Consider the following 24605-nt stretch of genomic DNA (forward strand, 5'->3'; position numbering starts at 1 on the left):
TGAAATGTATAGCAAGATATGTAAGGCTATTAAATTTCCTATTTCCTTGGCATGAATCCAACACTTGCATTAAAAAAAGTAAGCTTTCTTAGTGCCCTTGGTAGTAACTTATCCATAGTTACAGTTCCTATTCCCTAGAGCATTGAAGTGAGTACTCTAATATGAGTTTGTTACTAAATGTACGTGCTTACTCTACCAAACATAAGTTTAATCTTGTTTCACCGTCAAAGTACCCCGGACACGAATTTCCCTTATATAAATCAAAATGATCCTAGATTACACATTATACAATCTCCCTATATCATGCCAACTTGCTTCCATTGTTTATATATATGTTATCGTGTCACATGTTCATATGTTCCCTTTCTTGGTTATTACTCCCATTGTGTTAGTCTATAATGTTACATCATATGATTACTAATTTCTCTATTGTACGTTTACATGTACTACTTGGAATATGTATCCGTCATTAAGTTGAATTTGTCCACGTTCTCCCTTGGTTCCACCTTCATGTATACCTTGTATTTGATAATAGTTAGTGAGTATTCGGCTATCATATCGAGTTCAAATCTCTTCTCTAAATGTTAAACATCTTCACTTGATATGATCTTCAATTTGAGATGTAAAAAATGAATACTGAGTCATATAAGCTCCTAAGTATTACATGTTCATGTCACATTTGCTTCCCATGTCATTGTTATTATAGTAAGTCTATATTCATATGTTTTTTACTACTGGTCCGTAGTTCCAAATCTAAACAAGCATTATTACCACCAAAACAACAATCACAAACGAGTTATGAACATCCAAAGAACAATCTCAAAAGAGTTATTAACATCAAAACAACAATCTCAAAGATTAAAGAATCTAAGTGAAGCAATATGTATAATTATGGGTGGTAGCTCAGGGGAAAAATTCTATCATGGGCTGATCCCAATTGGTATAAGAGGGTGGCATCTCAGGGGCTAAAGCCTATCATGGGCCGATCCCAATTGGTAAAAGAGGGTGGCATCTTAGGGGCAAAAGCTAGCATGGGTTGATCCAAATTTGTGGAATTTCAAAGATAACATCCCAGGGGTTAAAATGCCTAGCATGGGTCATCCTCTACTACCGCTGATCAACTGGTCATTTGTATCATATGTATTATAAAAGATTATAAAGTACTGAAAAGCAAAGAAAAGAATGTAACTTTCACAATTCCACAAGTACAAGCAAAGGTGGTCTCTAATCCTTATCTATTGTTATTTGATTTCACTTGAGCTCTAATTTTACATATGGTTGTATTATGCCTTACTTATTCATTACATTCTTTCGTACTAACGTTCCTTATTATGGACGCTGCATTTCATGTTGTAGGTACAAGTATTCAAAAGTAAATCTCCCCAATAAGCACATGATACTCAGCAGTTGCTGGTGAGATCTAGGTTGATTCGGGGCTTTGCCGAGTCTTTACTATACGTATTTTCATAGTGGTACCTTCATGTATTCCAATAGAGGCTTTTTAGACATTGTAAAACTATCATCCGTATAGTTTTACTTGTCACATGTAGCGGTTCATATAGTCAAATTGTTTTGTATATGAAGCTTCTCATCAGTAATCGGCATAGTAGTTTACTTTCTCATCATAGTTTACTTGTAAAGCATTGTTTATAAGGTACTTGTTTGCCTCACCTAGGGTTGGGGTGTGACACCATGTAAAGTAACTTTCTATAAAAATCTATCTCTTCCACCTACAATCTGACTTTCATCCATTTCATTCCAAAACTTTTCATAATTTTAACTGTTACGTCAATATCTCGTTATTGAAATTTTGATCGGAGATTTATTTCTATATTTTTTGTACCATAATGTTTGTTTTTCACTTGACGAAACCTGCTTCCAAAATTAATTATAATCTTTTTTTCTCCTTTTTATGATGACATAATACATAAATATACCTATTAATTTGGCCCCATTTTTCATTTAAGCATCTTTCAATTTTGAGTGTACACAAGCAAACAGTTAAACTTGTATAAAATTGTACAAAAAGTCATGCACATCTTATGTGATAACCTTCATCACAATTTGTGTTCTACGTGCTGACTATGTGTATTGTGTCATATAGAAATCAGTGGCTGCTTATTCAACTTTCCAGCAAGCAAAACATTCACTCTTTCCTGGTTCGGACAAGCCTTAGCCAGACAAGGACAACCATACGTCTAATAGCCCTTTGAATTTCATCATTCTTCATTGTCCTGTCTTTATTTCATTGTGTCATTGGTGCCTTCCCCTTGTCATTAGCATTGTCCTTACGATTCCCCTTTTTCCTATCCTCTTTATTCTAACCATTTTATCAAATTTTAAAGTAGAAGTAACATCAGTAGTAGGTTGTGTCAATTGAAAATCTACCAACGAATTAGCAGCAGCAGTTGCCCTTGCAGATCTTTAAGATTCTGCCTCCGAAGTTTGTTTTGATCCCACCATTGCATACCTGAAATAAAGTTATGTAATTTATACTCATTAGACATCTTTTGAATGTATACCATCACAGAGGTAAATTCCTTTATATAATCCCACACTTGCCATTCTACCTTAGTATATTAAGCTTGTTGCCTGCAAGCCAACATGTGTTGCTAAGGAGATATTGATGACTCATTTCCTTCTTTAATTTTGTCCAATTATCAATTTTGGGTCGACCAGCACTCTCATTATCCGCATTATGAGTCTTCCCCCAAAGTTTAGCATCACCAATCAAATACATAGTAGTGATATTTAACTTGTCCATTTCAGGGAATCTCGCAATAGTGAAATAATGTTACATGTCCAAGATAATTCTTCCAATTCCTTAGCAGTGTTTGCTCCTTCAAAGGCTTTATGTAATTTATTCTCATTACACAGATGTAACACCCAGAATATCTAATGACCTAAGAGAGAGCCTCACATTATGAATAATGACATAAATATGGTTAAAAGGATTTTTCTAGACCTAAACTACTGTAATTAACCTAGTTTGGTAGAATTAGAGTCTAAATGTTAAGGGAGGCCCAAGACGTTCGAAAACTAGTCTTTAATGTGCTAGTATGTCCTTGTTTGTTGTAGGTGTCATTCTGTGTAGATTGGAGTCTTAAATAAGTGGAGGTGACCCTAGTGTCTTAATAATCGTGTTTAGGGTCAAAAATCTTGGGTACGACTCCCCCAAGGACCTCAATAAGGGTCCTTGAGGAGGACCCAAACATTGGAGAAGAAGTTGCAAAGGCAGCTTTTGGGCAGCCCTAGTGGGAGTGGCTCCGTGTCGCGGACCTGCTCCACCAAGGGACAAAAAGTGTCTCCACATCGCGGAGACCATCGAGGACCCTTCTTTCCTAAATTTTATTTCCAGAAACTTCAGCGAACACCTCCGTGATGAAGACTTGTTCCGCGATGAAAACTCTAAAAATAAAATATAAGTTAGACTTAATTAAAAGGGTCCAACTTGTTTGGGGGGTGCTTTGGCTACTTCTTATAAACGAGTTTTAAGTCACTTTAACCAAATTCACCAATAAAAAAAAACCTCAAATTGAAAATCAAAAGCTCTCCCTTTTCTCTAAATTCTCTCTCTACCCAAATCCTCCTTTGAAGAACTTTCAAGTTCCAAAGAAGAGGGTCTATTCTGAGAGGTTTCAATCCAAATTTCGTGGTTTTCTCAAGACTAAGTTATGGTGACTCTTTATATAGAGTTAGATTCCTCTCTAAAGCCAATTCTCAAATAGTTTTCAAGTTTCCAAAAGATGATCAAACCCTCAATTCTTCCTCAAACTCGTGGGTGCTTGCATCAAATGGTTTCAAACGAATTGTTATAATTATATCATAGTTTAATTAATTATTTAAAGTGAAAAAATCCATGAAACCATTATCTTCCTAATTCTGTAATTTTGGCTTGTAAAGTGGGTTTGATAATTATTTTTGATCATGGATGAAATTGTATTTAGATTGTTTTTTAATATGGAATCTTATTGTTATATATCTCTATATATGTGTAATTGTGATTGTAAGGATAAGTTGGTGATATTGGCCTTATGGGGATGATAATGGGTAAATTCTCCTGTATGGGAGTTGCATAATGGTGAATTGTGACATTGGAGAATGGTGAGTGGATCTAATTGCTTATTATAGTAGGATGACTTTGGTATGGGTTGATCCACTTCTAGTGGAGGTGCTTAATTCTTGTTCTAATTTGATTGTGCTCTTGATGGCTATATGATGTAAATTGAAGGTTGGTTATGTTGTTATGTGGAAGATAAGCATAATGTGAATTTACTATATGATGTTAAGATGAACTTGTTTAAGTCTATGCGACATTGTGTATGAAATCTTGTTTCCTCTAAATGTCGGTATGTGATTATGAAAGACTATGAAGAGTCTCTACATGTTGAAATGGTGTCTTGTTTAGGTAGACCTAGTTGTCCATACTTGATACATGAATGATAAATGAGACATTCTAGATTATTTCTTGTACCGGTAGAAATAAAAATGGTACCCCTTCTTGATGAGTCTAGAACCCTAAGTGAATGTGAAACCTTGAATATGAAAATAGGTTTACAATAAAGTGAATCAGATAGACCTAGCATGGTACCCGTTTCATGAATGAGCTATCCTAATGAACCTTGATCGGCAGCCCTTGTGGATCCCTTCTTGGTAGTTGTATTATAAGTTGGTAGGACTTAGATATGGTACCTTCTCAAATACTGTTATGTTAATGAACTTACTCTATGACGACCAAGACAAAACACCGAGTGGATATACTTAAGGTAGTACCTTTACTTGAAGTATTAGACTAGAGTGCAAAGAAGCCTTTTGATATCCCCCTAAGCCACGTGCCTACATGGGATGTTCCTTAGTTTTACCTTTGCAAGCAGAACACTTTCCACGGTGTGGGATTTTATGACATCGGATTCCATACCTAGCTAGTGTGATCTATGTCGATTAATGCCTATTTTCATCATGTGGGATGTACACTTTAGCTATTGGATAGGTTCTACAACATGTAGGTATTAGATTGGGATGCTATCTACACATGGCACGAGTAGGCTTTACAGGTACTAGAGTGCCCATAGGTATTCCAAGAACATTATGTGAAGTCCCTTAAATGTGTGAATGTCTCCTTTAATATCTCTAGTAATGATTGTTGACTTTGTTGTGATTGTGTTTGAAAGGAAACATCGTTATCTTTGGTAGTCTTAAGGAACACTTAGGTGTGTATTGGAGAGATTGTATGGGCATTCTCATCATATCTTACTGAAGTGGGTCTAAGGATAACCGTACATAGAGGGTCTAAATGGTCAAATGGGTTACTTCATAAATATGGTCAAATCTTGTGAATTATGGGAGTATTACCTTGTATGTTAATAATTGACTTGTATGATGTCTTTTATCTTTGGTTATTAGACTTTATCAAAATAGCATGTAAAGTATATTTCAATTAAGATGTCCCTTTTTACATGATTTCTTGCATGGTCATCATACTTAATGCTTAATTGTACTAATTCCATATTTTTCTTTATATCTACAAGTGTAGGTGGTGAAAAGTGAGGATTGCTAGAGTTGAAGCTTGGGAAGTGGAATTATCTTAAGATTGGGTATGTCCTCATATGTTCAAGAACATAGATGTTCTTTCTAGTTTCCTTTCATATAAGATTTTGTATTAGACATAAGTTTCATTTCAATGTAAATTCCATGTCCCTAATTTGATATTCTTGATATTTGAGTTTATAATGGCTTATGTGAGACTAGATTCCTACTTTCTTATAATGACTTCTTTTGAAAAGCGTTTGCTCTTAAGCCCTATGTTATACTTAGAAAGTATTTAATTTCCGCACTATTTTATGACAATGCGTTGAATGAATGCTAAGGGCTTGTATAAGGCCTCCCAGAGGTCGGGTACGCCGTGTGGTGACTTGGGGGTGCTCCCGGGTTGTAACAACATATTTTGTATGTCTAACATCACAAAGTTAAATTCTTTTATATAATCCTGCACTGAACCATTTGCCCTTAGTCTCTTTAACATGTCTCGTGGAAGCCATGCATTTCTAGGGAGAAACTGATCACATATTCATTTCATTAGTTTGGTGCAATTACCAAATTCTAGGCCAACCAACACTCTCATTATCAGCATTACAAGTATACCACAAAATGTTAGCATCACGAGTCAAATACATGGTAGTGATATTCAACTTGTCGATTTTAGGCACCCTTGCAATAGTGAAATAATGTTCCATGTCCCAGATGAAATTCTACAATTCCTTAGCACTTCTTATGCCCCCAAAGGATTTATGTTCAAAAATTCTTACCTTACAAGATTCTCCATGAGTTGAACCCAATGTAGCAACATCCCGACACAACACAACAATTTCTGTATGAATATCTTCATTTCCCTCTACAATGCATATATTTGTAGTGTCGCTGCCTCACAAAAATTAAAAGTTTCAGTCATGTGTTTGTCTATATCAGTACGATACAGAATGATCTCACTCCGATTTTCAAATTCTAATCTCACGCCAATAATCTACGTTACAAGGTCCACCAACGTTTGATCGTTTTAACTTTCATTTATCATCCCAATGAAGGCCTCAACTCTGCACAAAAGTTCCCGAATTTCAATGTTTGTCACCATCATTCCATCGTGCTCTGATAACAATTGATAAAAGAGTGATTTTTGTTTCTACCGCCTCCTAGAGGAAGTCTACAACTCTTGCAAATTTCGACCTTAACCCTCTCATATTTTTTACTAAGTTCCAAAGACTTAACTTAATTTTAAGAAATTTCAAAACAGCAAGCACACAATAACAAACAAGAACACTTCCAATCCTATATTAATATCAAATCAATCAAAGGAAAGGTTTCACGAATTTTTTTCTAAGGCTAGAACATTCCTCTTGTGCCTTAAATGAATTTCAATCTTACCAAATTTCTACACCAGGTTATTTTGGGCAGTTAAAAAAGTCGATTACAATCGCCATTTGTTTAACACTTATCCTAAATAGATTTAAACTAAGACTAACAAATATATTCTAAAAGATAAGAATATAATTGGAATATAAATACATTAAGACCATGTTCCTAGCACATGTCTATTTTATACCTTAAGCCGAATTTACATCAATTCAAACACTTAGAATATTTCAACCTATTTCCGACACTTCTAATATTTAAGCCTTCTTCAAACACTTATAATATTTCAGCCTATTCTGACACATAGATTTATTTCAGCAGATATGTCAACTTGTGCCAACACTTCTAAATGTATTTGTCTTCCATTGTCAAGTCCCACAACATTGCCTTGTCAAGCAAATACACTATCTTGACTTGTCGACGACTCAACACACATGTATGCCCTGAGGTGCAATATGTCAATTTTTTCCTTGAACGTTAAAGTTATCTTGAAAACACACAAGCACCTTGAACTCTTTGATGCCCACTAACATTTAGCTGGACAGTTGCACTATTTTACCCACATAAATGTCAATACCGACGCCTAAATTTTTGAAATGCTTGCACGACATTTTCTTAGTTAGACTACGGGTTCAACACACCACCCACACCACTTGAACTTGATGTCATCATTGATATTGTTTTGAGATAGATCTAGTCATCAAACTACCATAAGTCCTTAGATTTCTCCCAGCCCGCATCATCGTCACTCTTGCCTTTCCAATATATCAAGAACTAGGTACTTGAGTTTTTCTTACTTTTGCTGACAACCCAGTGATCAAAGATCTTTTCTATCTCAGCGTCAAACTGCGTAGGTATAGATGGAGAAGACCTCTCTGACCCATTCTTGCCTGGATCGTATTCATCTGCAAAATAAGGTTTTATGAAACACATATCACCCACTTTTTGAACCACTTCAAATGGGTCTTCTTATTTTAGGATAAAACCCAGATGTCTAGTCTTACTTACCATTTTTTTCTAGATTCTGGGATTAAGTTTTAGAAACCCTTGGTTACCCACATTGAAATCTAATGAGTGAAAAGTTTGATCAACATGTTTCTTCATGCGCCGCTGAGCCATTTGCAAACTATCTTGAGCTTCTAAAATCATTTCTAGAGTGTTCCTTTCATCCCTGTATGGTGCAGGGAACTTTCCCTGGTTCTTAGTCGTGGAAACATCTATTGGTGTCATAGGCTACCTACCTATAACTAATTCAAAAGGGCTCATCTTTGTTGTTGATGACTTATGCAAATTAGAGCAAAATTACGCAGTGTCAAGCACTCTCTGAACTAATTAATGGTTGTGCAGTACGGGGGGCGTAGATGGACCTATGGACCATAGGTCGAGGTCTCGTAGGTCAGGGTCTAGCTTCAATTATCAAGTTTTAAGTGAGAGAATTAGTTAGTTAGTTGCTTAGGTGGATAATTAAGGGTTAAGGGGTGTATAATTAATTTAGTTAAGGGACTATATAAAGACCTAAACCTCATTCACTTAACCCATTACCCAAATTCCCAAACTCAAATTCTCACTTCCTTCTCTCTACTTTCTCTCTCTTTCCCCAAAGAACACTATTGAATACTAAGGTTCATGGGCATTAGGGCTTCAAATATTCTGATTTCTCTCCATCGATCTTCAAGGATTGTTAAGGTATGGTAACTCTTCTCTCTTGGGATCTCTTTCCCCAAGAGGCTCCTTCAAATTAATTTCAAAAGTTATCAAAAACATGGGTTTCCTTCTTATTCTGAATCGATCTATCAAATTGAATTTTATTGGTTTCGTTTTACAATTAATGATAAAATATGATTGTTTATGGTTTAATTGTTGTACTTATTAATCATTTAATTAGTTTGTGATGAATTGCATCCTTTACCCTAACCCTATTTATGAATTTGACTTGATGATGATTAGGGTTGAAAGAATTGATAATGTTATTGCTTAATTAACTATATTGTGATGATGATGAGTGAGTTGTTGGATAATTGTGATGAATTGAGGGTGAGAATTTTGATGAAGGTTATGGAGGCTATTTGGTAAGAAATTGTGATCCTCTAAACTTTACTTCAATTATGATGGATTATATTTGGTGATGATGTTGTGCAATTGAAGTATTGATGTGATTAGATTTAGGAAGATATGATATGATGAATATGATAATGGCATGATATGATTATGATGAATGTGATATCATGTTGAGGCTATGTCAATGCAAGTTTGAAGATAATTTCTCTTGTGTGCCTTAGATAATAAGATGATGATATGTTAATCTCACTAATGATGGTTGTGTGATGAAAGGAAGTTCTCATCCTACGCCTAATGAGCTAAATGATATGCTATGCAAGGGGACTAGTATCCTATGGCCTAAATTAAGTTATGAATATTAAAGAATGACTTAATTACATTTGAAAAAGGGACTTTAGCTTAGAACCGAGTGAACTTGAAAATGAGAGGTGTTGACTCCCCCTATAAGAGGGAGATTCCAAGGGTTCTCACGAGATAGTGACTATAAATTGATTGTGCATGAAGAGAGTCCAACATATGTCTCCTAGTTCTTAAACTATGTTTCCCCTATAGGAAAACTAGCTAGTGGATCCACCTAGAATGCTATGTTAATGTTTTGGTCCTACATTCGCAAGTAGCCACCTTCTTTCGGTTTAGGGTTTCATGACACCGGATTCCATGTTTAGCTCACATGGTCTATTGTCAGTTAAGGCGATTGTTCTCGAAACTAAAATAAAAGTAATAAAGTGAACTCTACTAGGGTGACTTAAGGGTTTCTTCTTAGTGTAGGTAGGGGTATGGTACTCTACCTATGCATTGCACTAGTTGGCCTTGAGGGAAGTCCAATGAGGATGTTCTTATTCTCTTATGACTTTAATCATATGCATATGTTGGGTTTACATGTTGGTGATCCTATATGATGTTGGTTTCACTTATGAACATATTATTGATCTATATTGCTATATATGATGGTGACTACTCATGATGTTATGTTATATGAAGTTAGGCATTACTTATGATCTATTTCCTTGTTTACTTGATTGTGTGGGGTTATGGGACTCCACATGAGCATTGCACTTGTATACATGGGATACGATTGTTGGTAAGGGTATTATGAGCTGTGATGATATGAAATTAGTACATGTTGTGTTGTAATAACATTATATTAGAGTTGCTTTGGTTATATGATCTTGATATGCTACTATTCATGTGATATGGCCTTGTGTTGATATTGTTCATGTTGACTTGACAATTATTGGTGATATTGGTATTGTGTTGCATATGGACTTGTTTTAATGAATATGTGATCATTGGCTTGTATGTGTTCTTAATTGTGCATTAAGGTTTTCAAAAACGACTTAGCATGACTTTGAACAAAATGACCCTTTAAGCATATTTTCAAAGGTTTTATGTGCATATGTTTCCTTACCTAGTACAAGTGGATGTACGAACCCATATTCCATTTTCCCCAAACAATGTAGTATCAAGGTCGATTGCAAGAAGACTTGGACTTTTCCCCAAGTTGTGGTAGGTCCTTTAGTGTCGAGGATGGGCACTCGAGGATGGTGCCACGTACTCTACCTTAGTAGTATTGCTATAGTCCAAATATATTCTTTTCTCTTTTATTGTTGAAGGTATTGTTGTATGCCCTAAGTGGCAATATGAATTTGTATTGAGCGCTATGCCACAATGTTCTACTTCGTGTTAGATGGTTTAATGTGAGACAAATATTATTAAACTAAACTCTTATATGTTATGTATATTTTCTAAACGAGAAGCTTATGTAAGCTTCATATGCGATGATTCTAAAGTAAACTTTATCTGTATATATATTTAGTAAGTGAGAGGTCTATGCAAACCTAAATATGTAAGAAAAGTTTTGATTTTTCCGCATTTTAACCTATGAAATGTGATGAAGAATGCTAATTAGGCTTGTCTTATTTATCTCCAAGGACAATGACGTAGGTTACGTCTAGGGGGTGCTCCCCGATCGTAACATACATGATCACTGGAACAACCCTAGTCATCTGTAAGTCCAATTCATAGTCAGGGCTAGGGAAAAGGTCTCAATCATGAATTCTTCAAGACATAGATCCAATCCCAACAGTACAATACCAAAAATAGTCCATGAATGAAATACAATAGTTAAAACAAGTCTAACAATTAATACATTCAACAATTCCTATCAGTTTATAAGCAACAACAAAGATTTAGTGAAATTGGGGAAAGGACATGATCTACACGAAATTCCCATTAATTAACATCAATTACTCCACAATCTACACTTAATTAGCCATAGGTTATCACAATTAGTCATAATCAGTCATCAATTTCAAGTTTAGAGAAAACCCATTTGTAGAGAAAAACCCTAAGAATTGGGTTGTTTAGAAATCACCTTAGAAAGGATTTCTTGGGGAAAGATATCCCAATTGTCAATAAACCATACCTTAATGAAGCTTTAGCAACAAAATTTGATTTAGAACCTTGGAGACAGGCTTCTTGTTCCTTCAATGAAGGATGAATAGACAGAGAAAGTAGAGAGAGGTGGGAGCAATTTGGATATCAATTTGTGTTTGAGTTTCGGAGTGGGAAATGGATGATATTTGACCTAACATCAATATATAGACTACCCCCAAAATACCCAAACTACCCCTCATCCAGTTGGATTTCAAAAAGTGAAGTCCAACTTAACTTTAACTCTGAAGCCCCATCCTCCTTCACGCCCCACTTCACGGCCGAGTTGGCACTCCTCCCTTGGTCTTGATTTCTTATACCCCTTATTAGGCACCTATGTCCACTCTTATCACCTTACCATGAACAACCCTTTAGACACTTCTTTAAAACAAACATAGCACTTCACCGGAGGCCATGAACGTTCCTTCACGTTTTGACTTTAACACTTACTAACTAGTTGCAATTCTTTAATTTAGGCTTAGAACGTTTGTTTCAAGGCTTAGTTCAACATGTGAGGCTCTAGACTAAGTCATAGACGTTTAGAGTATTACACTAAGAATCCCATCTCCATATTTTTGTGTATTTACCGCTTTAGTTGATAATTAACGAAATAAAAATCTTTTGATATTTGACACTTGTGTCACTCTTATTTTACATGTTTTTATTCGTAAGTGTATTGTAGCTATGACTAACTTGAACTAATTTGTACTTGGCTATTTATTTTTGAAGCCACTCCCTGTGGGAACAATCTGAACCCTTGGTTGGGTTATATTACTACTCATGATTATTGGCACATGAACTGGAAGTAGTGTGCTCACACGTGAAGTCAACCTTTTGTGAACTGTCGAGTGGTTCGTCGAGCTCGACCCGCCTTTCCAAATGACCCAGCGTACCTTCTTTCAACAAACTTCTCGAATTCAAACCTGCAACCCCTGAAAACAAAATCAAATTATGCACAAGTCAAATTAAGACTAGATTTTTCCTGGTTTTGCCAAATTTGGGTATTTTATGAGTTTTACCCTTAAGAATGATGTCACATACTCTATCATTGGAAAAATTATATAATTTGTCTCACTTATAGGTTATTCGGACTTCACCCAAGTAAACTAAACAGCATGCACGTACAAACCCATAAAATTTAATTCATTGTACGTCAAAAAAGTATGAGAATTCAACATTAGAAGAATTACAGACAAGACTAACAATTTAAATCAGGCATTCAAACATTCTAAAGCTATCAGAGAGGCCCAACACACGGAAACACGATAAGATCATTTGTATTAGAGTAAAAAATGCCAAAAGTAAGTGTGTGGTTTGGGAAACCAAACTTTTGATGTCGATTAATAAAGACTTCAATTCTAGGCGAAAAATCTAAACACTGAAAAATCCAATGACTAAAATATGGTAAAAGTGCAAGAAATATAGAATCTAAAGTGCGGGTGTGAGTTTGGGATGTTTAAAAGTAAGGGAAAGTGAAACAGATTGAAGTTTAAGCCTTCTATATTATAAAAATTGTCCAATTATCATCGCCTCGATAACAATAGTCGTGCTTGCGGATCCACTCGGAGACAAGACGAGTGGTAACTCACCTCACCTTTTATAGAACTCCAGTTAATGTGGGGGTCTAAAAAGCAGAAAAGATCTGGAGCGCCGACCGGTCGGTTGTCACTCCCCAATTCTACACCCTGGATGTGACCGGCACTCGAAGACCATTGATGGCCTTGACCAGACCCTTGTCCTGACTTACTTACTCAGCGGAAGACTTAAACACAAGAAATAACTTTAAAATAATACTTAGCCAAAATGACAACTCAAATCTTAATCGTTTACAAGTGAAATGAAAAGATGAAAGAAACTAACACTATCTATCTATGAAGCCTATAAAATAAAGAGGGATGTTGGAACAGGACCTTTAATCATGCCAACAAGTAAAAACCAAAAACAATAACTTGAATGATATATGTTCACACCAAATTTTAGTCTGATAGTTTTAGAATTAATACTTTTTGTAAGATCCCGAAAATGAATTAGGTGAAATAGAGACTAAGATGATTTTAATGAGGTTATAAGGTCCTAATATGGTTTATAATATGGTTATAAGGCAGTATCTAGGATTTTAGGTGAATTGGAAGTCAAATGTCAAGAGACGACTAAGACGTTCGACCATTAAGTCACCTATGTGCCTTATATGTGTTTTGATGTGTTTATGTGTGATTCATGAGATTAAGAGGTCCTTAAATGATTTAAAATGGTTTATATATGCTGTGTGTTGAGTTTCCTGAAGTTTGGAGGTTAAACGTCCAAGAAAGTCCATGACATTCGAAAGGTTTGCCTTGAAACGACCTTGTGTGTCTAAGCACGTTTCGTCAAGTTTTTTGTGTTCGTTTTGGATGAAATTAATGTGAGAGGTCCTAAACTCGTATACGAACAAATTCATGTAGGAAAAGTCTGGGTAAAAGTCCCTAAGGACCAACTAAGGGTCCTTGAGGGAGGACCCTTCTCAAGAGCCAAGACTGCCCAAAACAGTCCAAAGCGACGGCGGTAGTAGACGGATCATTGGCCAGTCGACGCCAAGTCAATGGGAGTCATTGGTCATTAATTAGTTGTGGGATACTGATATCCCAATTTCCAGTCTCTTAATCAAACAACGACCATCTAGGACGGTCCATTGATTGACAAACGGTGCGTCGACTGGCCAGTCGTCGATGGTATTGTTTTTGCGCAACTTTACTGTTAAGTCAAGGGGTGAACTGGTAAATTCACCTCATGTCAAAATAAGAGTTTGGTCAGTTATTTAGCGGTATTTTGGGTATTTTAAACATGCATATAAGTCCTTAATACCTAGATGAATTCATTCTTCAAAATCAAAACACAAATTCTCTACGAAATTCTCTAGAACTCCATTGAAACCAATACTCAAGGAAGATCTTGGATTTGAGATTTGAGTGATGAGTCATCATAAATTTCTTGTATTAACATCATTTAGGTATGGCTTTTGATCCTTGAAATTTATTCATCAAGGAGCTCAAAATTCAAAGAGATTTCTAAAGTTTTGTAAAGATGAACTTGTCCAATTTTATGATATATTCGTGAGTTATTTCAATGAAGGTTTTGAATCATTATATATTGATTATATTGATGTTAATTATATGATTTTAACACAATTAACTATGAACCCATGTAATTGATGAACCCTAGTTTTTGACTACTTTGAGGTTGACTTGATATTGTCTTAATGGTTATGAATTCGAGTGTAGTTTTCTATGGGCTATTGAATGATGTAAGAATTGTACTGAATTGATTTATAGGTTTTGTTAGATTGATAAATCTATATTTAATTGACCTTGTTTCATTGAGTATTATGGTTTTTTTTGTATTGACTTGATGATAATGGCCATGGGTAAGGGTTTTTTGTATTGAATTGGATGATTGAACTATGGATTGAAGTGGTGAGAATGGATTGGTGGTACACTACCCTATTTTTGCTTATTTTATGTAATGTAGATATTTATTTATGTTGTGATTGGTAAGGTCCACTTATGGTGGTGGTGCTATGTGCTTTACTTGTAAATGATGTGGCCTTGTCGGCGTTACTTTATGTATTATGATGATCATGTCCTTGTCGACACTACATTAAGTATTACGATGATATCTGTAATTGATTATGTGAAGTATGATTATATCTACCTACATGTTAAGTAATGTGAAAGTATGTGGTTCTTGTATTGATGTTATTAGGTGATCATGTTAGACTATGACTATGGCATTGTGTGTAGTCTTAGAGTGGATGTATGATTTTTCCTAATTTTCTATAGGGTCTTATGATGTATTATATAGGATGACCGATTATGACTTGGTTGTGGCTATGTGCTTCTTGATATCATATGTTATGTATGGTAAAGTGAAGTAATGATGTGTCTTGTTTAGGTAGACTTAGGTCCCTCTTCTTGATGCATGAATGATATGTGAATATGACATGTCTAGACTTGGGATGCTAAAGCCTCTTAGTCTTGTATATATGAATGACATGAGACTTTGAATGATTCTAAGAAGGTCCTTTATGTGAAACCTTGAACCTAGTGTTGAGGTTATGAACCTTGAAGTCGAAAGTCGTAAGGTTATCCTTCTTGTATGAATGATGGACTTAATCTTGGTTCGCTGGAACGACATCATATCATCCTTAGGAAATTCATTAAACTATCTTTGTCGCCATTGTAAGGCAGCCCTTGGGGACCTCTTTGGTAGGGTGAATGTGATTGGGTTATAAACTAGATATGGAACCTCTTAATGTGATCCGTAATGTGAATTACTTTATGAGAACAAAGGCTAGCACTGAGTGAATATGGTAAGGGAAGTAAATCTAGTTAAGAATACGGCTAGAGTGCAAAATAAACCCTTCATATTCCTTAATAATGTGCCTATATGGGATGTATCCAAGTTTTACCATTGGCAAGTAGAACACCCTCCGTAGGAGTAGGTTACCACTCCGGATTTCATGCTTTGCTACCATGGTGTATGTCGGTTATTGCCTATTCTCATCTTATGGGATACCTACTATTATTTGAGAAGTCTATGAAGTTTAGGTGGTGGTATGGGACTCTACCTAGACATTGCACCTTTAGGCTTTGAAGATGTTAGTGAGAGTCCTTAGGTCTTCTCCAAGACTATTACTTGAATGTCCTCTATGTGATGAATGTCTCTTAATGAACTAATGAAATAATGACTTATGTTTGAAAGCATGTAAATGAATGTGTACCTAATCTAGAGTGACTTTAAGGATTTCCTAGTTAAAGTGTGAAGGGGGCATAAGGAGTGATCTCTTCCTGTCTTATCTAGGGAAGTCTTGAGAATAACTCTAGTTAGGGAAGTTGGTTGATACTTTAGGCATGATCAAAACTTAGGAAGTCTTAAGGATTATTTAGGTAACCTTGAATAGGGTGTATGAGTGTTCTCTTCTAGGAGTACTTAAGTAAGTCTTTTGATAGCCTTGGTAAAGAATGTCATATTATACATGTTATGTGTTTTTGTGTCTTGTAAATGTATGTGTCTCATTATAAGTAGTCTTGAGGATCATTTAGACATGCTTGGAGAGGGTGTATGGGCGGTCTCTCTTTGTATTATTTAAGTGAGTCTTAGGATAGCTTTTAGTGAGAAAGATGCATGTTAATTGGATTCACTATAACATGGATTTTAGTTCACTGTATCATTAGAAATAGTTCAACTCTAACAATGATATGGTTCACTGTAATGCTCTTAAAATTTGATAAATTGTCTATATGATTTCTTATGTGTTTATAAGGTGTTAAATGTTCTTCGTATGCTTATATTATGATGTTTTAATCAAAAAGAGCATATTTCCATTGAATGTCCGTTTATCATGATTTTTATGCATTATGCCATTTTTAGTACATGTGTTTGTACTAATTCCATATATATTTCTATCTCTATAGTGGTTGGTAGGTGAAGAGCATTGGGAAGCAAGGCTTGAATTATAGCATCACTCAAGTGAAGTTGAAGTATGTCCTCTCTTGATTTGAGGCCGTAGTTATCTTAGGTTTCTTTTATATTGAAGTATTGTAATAGACTAAGTATTTCTACATTTTGATGTATGGACCGTGTCCCAAGTATTCTCGTGTCTAAGCTTTGATGAGATTGAGAATTAGTGTGTCCTATATTTTTTAAAGAAAGATGTTATTGAAGGTATTCTAATATTTTGTGAAAAGTTTTAACCCCGCACTACTTTTCATATATGTATATACGATGAATTATGCGAAAGGGCTTGTACGAGGCTTCCGAGTGGTCAAGTACGCCGGTTGCACTAAGAGAGTGCCATATCTTCTAGGATATGCTCTCGGGATGTGACACTTTTTGAGTATTTTATTTTAAATAACTCAAAATACATGTTTGTCATTTTAATACAATTTGTTGATAATCATCCTTTTTTCTCAATGAATTAGGATTTTTATTGGTTGTTCTATCCAAGCTTTTCACTTAGGAGACATCCTCTAGCCATCACCACCTACACTTTGTGTAAAAATATGAAGAAGAATGATATTAGTACAAGAATGCATTAAGTATGACAACCATGCAAAAACATGCATTTAAAGAGAACATTTCATTTGAAATCATGCAACATGTCTTTTACTAAACTTCATGAACATAGGCACATATAACACAATATCGTTCTTATACAGAAAGTAAACATGGATACTGTTCATAATAATATATAAAGTCATTTATCATACTTTGAGGCATATTCAATGCATACAATTCATTACCTCTCTTTTACCGTACATCTTTCCTTAAGTAACCCTCAACTGTACTTAATACTATGTATCACCTTGATGTCACCTTACAATAGCCATTCATACTATTATTCATAACACAACCACATATATTCATAAGTCTTAAGCACCTCATAGACATCAACTTCACATAAGGACCATCACGCAAGTCAACTCCCAAGTCTCACTAGTGCAATGTGTAGGTACCATACCATAATACTACTTCCACCAAGTATACCTAAGAAGTCATCCTAGGCTAGGTATAACATACTTAACAAGTCATAACACTTCCATTCATAACTATACATAAGGCCACATACTTCATAGCATCACATAAGGACTCTTTCCTTTACTACAACCTTAGTCATAACTCATTTACTTCATGTCATAGGTAAACCACCCTCATAACCCAATCACAAGCTTACTTGTGCAATGTACACATGGAGTCCCAAACCCCCACATATACTAAGTAAACTCATTTAGAAGCAATAATTGTATTCAGATACATAATCATAATTCATGTCTTAACATAACAAAGTCACTTAATCATGCATTCACATAATTCGTACATACATATCATAAATCTTACTTTCATAAAAGTACTAATCTTATCCTTTCTTTGAGTTAACTAGTGCAATGCATGGGTTAGGTCAATAGTCCTACCTATACTAAGTAATCTCCTCAATGATTTGTCATTAGTGTCCATAATCTTATCTTAGTTCATTTCTTACTTTCGGGAGACACAACCATAACTGACATAGACCATGTGAGCTACATGGAATCCGGTGTGTTACTCCCACACCGAAAACAGAGGGTAATACTTTCCAAGGCAGGACCTTCATATAAAATAACTATTCTAGTGGATCCACTAAGCTAAAACCTACAGGGGCACGTAGTTATGAAACAAGGAGATTTCTTCTAGAAACCTTGACTAGCTAACGAGGAGGTTTCCATGAGATAGCATCTATGTTGGGGACCCGAACTTGCTAAAGCTGAAGGTTCTCTTTGTGGGAAGCCGGACTTACTAACTTGAAGCTCCCACTCTCATTTGTCATGTTCACTCGGTTCAAGGCTCTAACTCCTTTTTTAATATATTTAAAATTTTAATGTATTAATTCATAAAGAAGGCTTTAGGAGCTTGCTCCTTCATACATCATATAGCTCAAAGATTTGTAAAATAAGAATGTCCTTTCATCATAGACCCTACTTCAAGTGAGAATGTCCTTTCACATATTCATATAATCGTACATCATGTGTGTGTGCATAGAATGTGAGATTTACCTTCACGTAACACCTCTAATCACACATGTTCATAACTTAATTAATCATATACTTCACACACATAGAAATAGGTAATGATTCATAAGAGAACTATCCTTTCCTTAGTCATCATGAATCTATCCTATTCATAGTCATGCATGAAGTGTATGTACAATGGTCAATATGATCATATATTGGCCATAACATAACCATGATGAAACCACCCTCTAAAGATCACAACACATGTACAACATTCCTCAAGTCTCAAGTCATACACACATATAGAGTATTAAAGACTATAGACTACACTCACTCACATTACATCATAGGAGACAAGAACACATTAAACATTAGAATAGAAGACTCCTAGCATGTATTGATCACACATTCATAGAGGGTTCACATAGGTAGGGGTCATGCTATAAGAGTATTAATCATCATTAGCCATAAATACCACACTTAACCCTAACATGATCGTCACATATACACAACATCATCCACACACCTAAATCATGCAACTAGTGTAGAAGACTATTCACATAACATCAATTCACTTAGAACATGATATTAGAATCAAGGCTACATCCTGCAACTTCCTAAACATGAGATCATCATATCAATTCATATTTCATATAATTCATTCAAGGCCATGATCATAACACATAAACATGTACAAGAATGTAAACACTGTCGCCGTAGGTTGACATACCAATCAACACAACTAAATGTTCATTCTAGTCTAATTAGAAGAAATAGGTCAACTTACCAAATCTCAAAGATAATGATCATCTTGATCAAATTACCAACAATTCATAATCAATTGACATAAAGGAATATATAACTAAGCAAATCATTATAATCTAAACATAATCTACCAATAATATCATCAAGATCACAAGACCCACATTATAGGCCAATTTGAGAAATTAGGAGGATCATGTGTTCTTCATGATATTGGATACGAATTCATCATAAAATCAGTAGCTAAGCATATATTCATCATTAGAATGCCTTTGAAATTAATTTGATACAGAACCCAGGATTAGATTGAAAGATAGGATTTTACACTTAGAATCATGTTTGGAAAAAAGTTTTGAAAGGACTACATAGATGAATGGTTATCAAGGGATGATGAATTATCATACCTTTAACATTAGAAAGACCATGAAAATGTGAGAACAAATCTCCAAGAATTTACCTCCATAGTTTGTTCTTGAGCTTGGTCTTCAATGGAGATTTTGGGGGGGTTTTGGAAGAGAAGAGAGTTTTGGGGAGTTGATTTCTTAAAGGGAGTTGGGGTTTTAACTTGGAAAAGGGGTTAAATAGGTCCTAAAAACAATTTATAACCGACTCTTAAAGTTACCAAAAAAAACCATATTTATTCAGACTTTTAGACATGTCAAATTGACATTAAAACGACGCAATCGAATATGGGAAGTGGCTGCGCGTCGCGGATGCAGCCCCAAATATTTCCTCCCATAATTTTTGAGACAGTGGAACTCGTGTAGAGAGCGCGACGCACAGGCACAATCATTTTCATGCACGCGATGCGTGGAAGCATCCAGATTTTGGTGTTGCACGTTGCCTTGGGCATCTTCTTTGTCCGACATTTGTGTCCTCCTCAAGGACCTTTAGGGTGGTCCTCGGGGATTCTTAGCTGGACATTTTGACCCTTAACATGCCTATTAAGATACGAGGGTCACCTTTACTGTTTTTAGACGCCATACAATACATAAAAACAAGGCAAACATACAAGGACACACTAGCACGTCTAAAGACTAACTTTCGAACGTCTTGGATATTCTTGGATGTTTGACCTTCAAAAATTTTTAAATCAACTATACATGCTGTAAAACACTTTATTTACATGTTATTAACCTTTTTAGACACATGTGAGGCTCTAGATAACTTAGTTCATTTTGAGGGTCATTACACTTTCAAAGCCTGCCAAATGACATTAATCCCTATAGCGTCCCACTTTGAGCCTTAAGTCGTTTCTTTGGACAACCACATTTTATCCTATACCTTTTCTGAGTGCTTATATGATCTATCCTCTTTTGGCCTTACTTTCTTGAGCATATTAAGGATGTACAAGTTACAAAAATAAGATTTAACGTTCAAATTTTGTCAAATAAAAAAGTTATCATGGTCACTGAAAGTCATGAATACAAAAATGACTTCAAAGAAAGAAGAAAAATTTCAAAATTCCTCCACAAGATCAAGCAAGAAAAATTTCAACAAAAGAAGAAAAATGTTCCAAACCAATCAGGAGAAATTCAAACGATGATGAGATGGGGAAAAACTCGGACAAGCAAAGTTTCAATGAAGTCAAAAAGTACAAAGGAAGGGACAACAAAGAGAATCAAACGCTAAAAGAGTAACAAATGTTAAAAGCACCAATTTAGTGAAATGCTCAAAAAAGGATTTAGTCACTTTTATTCCAAATAACTATCCTACCCATCCCTAAGCCTACACTACAAGCTATTAACAAGCCCTATACAATTTCAGTTCAAATGTTCTCATATTAGTGGAGATTTACGTGAAAGCCTATGGTATCATAATTGAATGCGTTGAACATTTTGTTATAGAGTGTGAGTGTGCTTTCCAGATGTTCCCAAATTAAAATACTTTAAATGTGTGCAAATTGTGACATTCTTTATAGTAAGGGCACTTGAAACATGATTTTAGGTCTAGTTTAAAGTCTTTATTTGCAGCAAGATTGACAAATCTTGTCATTACTTAAGTACACTTAAGATACCACGTGAATCCATAGGAATTACCTCGAAATCAATCTCAGTTGAAAGAGAAAATAATTGGGAGAAATTTTTGTACAATACTATTGTTGGCGCTAACCAAGTTCAAAAATGTTTCATTGATTCATAAACAAAAATGGGTAGAAACCCATTTTTCAATATTTGTCCAAATAACTTTGTGGACCGTTTCGAAGTTCAAATTGCATTTTTCGGTAGTCATACCCTTCAAAATGATATATTTTTATTTTTTGGTAGTCATACCCTTAAAAATGACATCTTTTAAATTTGGGTTGTCATAACTTTCAAACTGACAGCATTTTGAATTTTCGCCATCATACTTGTCCAAGTAAATTTTTGGACCTTTCAATGTTAAAATTATATTTTTGGGTCGTCACATCCTTCAAAATGACATCTTTTTATTTTTGGGTCATCATATCCTTCAAATTTTTTTTTAAAATTTTTGGGTCATCATATCCTTCAAAATGATATTTTATTTATTTTTGGATCGTCAAATCTTTCAAAATGACATCTTTTTATTTTTGGGTCGTCATACCCTTCAAAATGACATTTTAAAAAAAATCTTGGCCTTGATACTATTCAAAATGACATTTTCTTAAATTTGGGTAGTCATACCCTTCAAAATGACATCTTTTTTTAAATTTAGGTTGTCATACCATTCAAAATGATATCTTTTAAAATTAATTGTTATCTTAAATAGATTAATTATTTATAAATTGGTTTGTCATGTCGTTCAATATGACACTTTTTATTTTGTTATTGCATTTTAAATTGACATTTTTTTAATTCGTGATATTATTAAGTTTGAATCGTTGCATTAGTTAATACCGTGTTCATATGAGGTCATGTTTGCATAATTATGTTATATTTGTTGCTAACATTGTACACCATATATGTTATATTTAAATTGGGTTATCATCTCATTCAAGGTGACACATTATGTTCAAATTGGGTCATCCGCCTTTCAAAGAGACACATTGGGTTGTCACCTTGTTCAAAAGTGACATGTTATTTTCAAGTTGGGTTGTACGCCTTTCAAAGACACGTGTTGGATTGTCACCTCATTCAAAGTGACATGTTATATTCAAGTTGGGTCTCCGCCTTTCAAAGAGACACGTTGGGTTGTCACCTCATTCAAATTGACATATTATATTCAAGTTGGTTCGTCCGCCTTTCAAAGAGACACGTTGGGTTGTCACCTCGTTCAAAGTGACATATTATATTCAAGTTGGATCCATCACCTTTTAAAGAAACGTTGGGTTGTCACCTCGTTCAAAATGACACGTTATGTTCAAATTGGGTTGTCCGTCTTGTAAATAGACACATTAGGTTTTCACCTCATTCAAAGTGACATGTTATTTTGAAGTTGGGATGTCCGCGTTTAAATAGACACGTTGGTTTGTCACCTCATTCAAAGTGACATGTTATATTCAAGTTGTGTTGTCCGCCTTTCGAAGAGACATGTTGGGTGATCACCTCATTCAAACTGACATCTTATATAAAGTGACATGTTAAGTTCATGTTTGGTCGTCCGTCTTTCAAAAGGACACATTGGGTTGTCACCTCCATTCAAGTGACATGTTAAGTTCAAGTTGGGTCGTCCGTCTTTCAAAGAGACACGATGCGTTGTCATCTCATTCAAAGTGACACATTACTCAAATTGGGTCGTTCACTTTTCAAAAAGACACGTTGACCTGTCACCTCGTTCAAAGAGACATGCTATGTTCAAATTGGGTCATCCGTCTTTCAAAGATACACATTGAGTTGTCACCTCGTGTAAAGTGACCTGTTATTCATGTCATCCTCCTTTCAAAAATGTACATCACCTTCATTGTACAAGTTTGCTAGTAAAATCAAAGGTATGTGAACATTCTTAGTTTACAATCAGTCTTTGTCTTTTGTTTATTATTTTCAGCCCAGTCGACAGACGTAGAGTCTTGATCAAAAGCTTTACTAACATTTCAATTGTTTTGTTCAAAGTTTACCAAGCCAAATTTGGGTTCGTCAACTTTGTTTGACATGAATCTGTTTCGTCGATCCTAATCAAACAAAGGGACAAGTTGTTGAAATCAAATTTTGGTCTGATAGTTTTAGAATTAATACTTTTTAAATATTTTATTTTAAATAGTTCAAAATGCATGTTTTGTCATTTTAATGCAATTTGTTGATAATCATCCTTTTTTCTCAAAGTATTATGATTTTTATCGTTGTTCTATTCATATTATTTTATCACAACAGGACATTCGAATATTTGATCATTCCTTATAAAATTATTATTTCTGTTAAATTACATCTTTTGCATGTCATTATTATGTTATTACATTTTTTATAATATTCATTTTATTTATTACATTATTAATATTCATTTTAAATTTTTTGTGCAGTTTAAAAATTGATTTAAAATTCAAAAATAATTTGTATACACAGATATTTTATCGTCCAACAATTTTTGGGTCATAATCTCAAGCTCATAATTAGGCCCATTTTTGACAATTCCCTATATATAGAATAATTGGGATTAAAAGGTGGCCGAAAGATTTTTAGGGGTGTTATTGAATTTATATATATTTTTAATTCTTTAATTGTCCGGAATCCGTTAAATCCACCACCCAAACCCCCCTTTTATTTTCCAAGTTTTCCAGTTGAAACTACCATTCTTCCACCAACAGCCATGAGTTTGGCAACCAACACCTCTTTCCTTTCAAGCGATACCCACCACCAGACCTTCAATCACCTAGAAAACAACCAAGAGAGCTACCTGAAAGCTCAATGCCGGAGAACAACTAAACCACGACTCCTCCATATTTTCAGACCCAAACGCCAGCAAACAAACACCGAATTTCCACCAACCAGAACACTACTCACCGCCTCTCTTCTCCCCGACCAGACCCAG

The sequence above is a fragment of the Solanum pennellii genome, chromosome 2 (genome assembly GCF_001406875.1).
Source record: "Solanum pennellii chromosome 2, SPENNV200".
NCBI classification, from domain to species: domain Eukaryota; kingdom Viridiplantae; phylum Streptophyta; class Magnoliopsida; order Solanales; family Solanaceae; genus Solanum; species Solanum pennellii.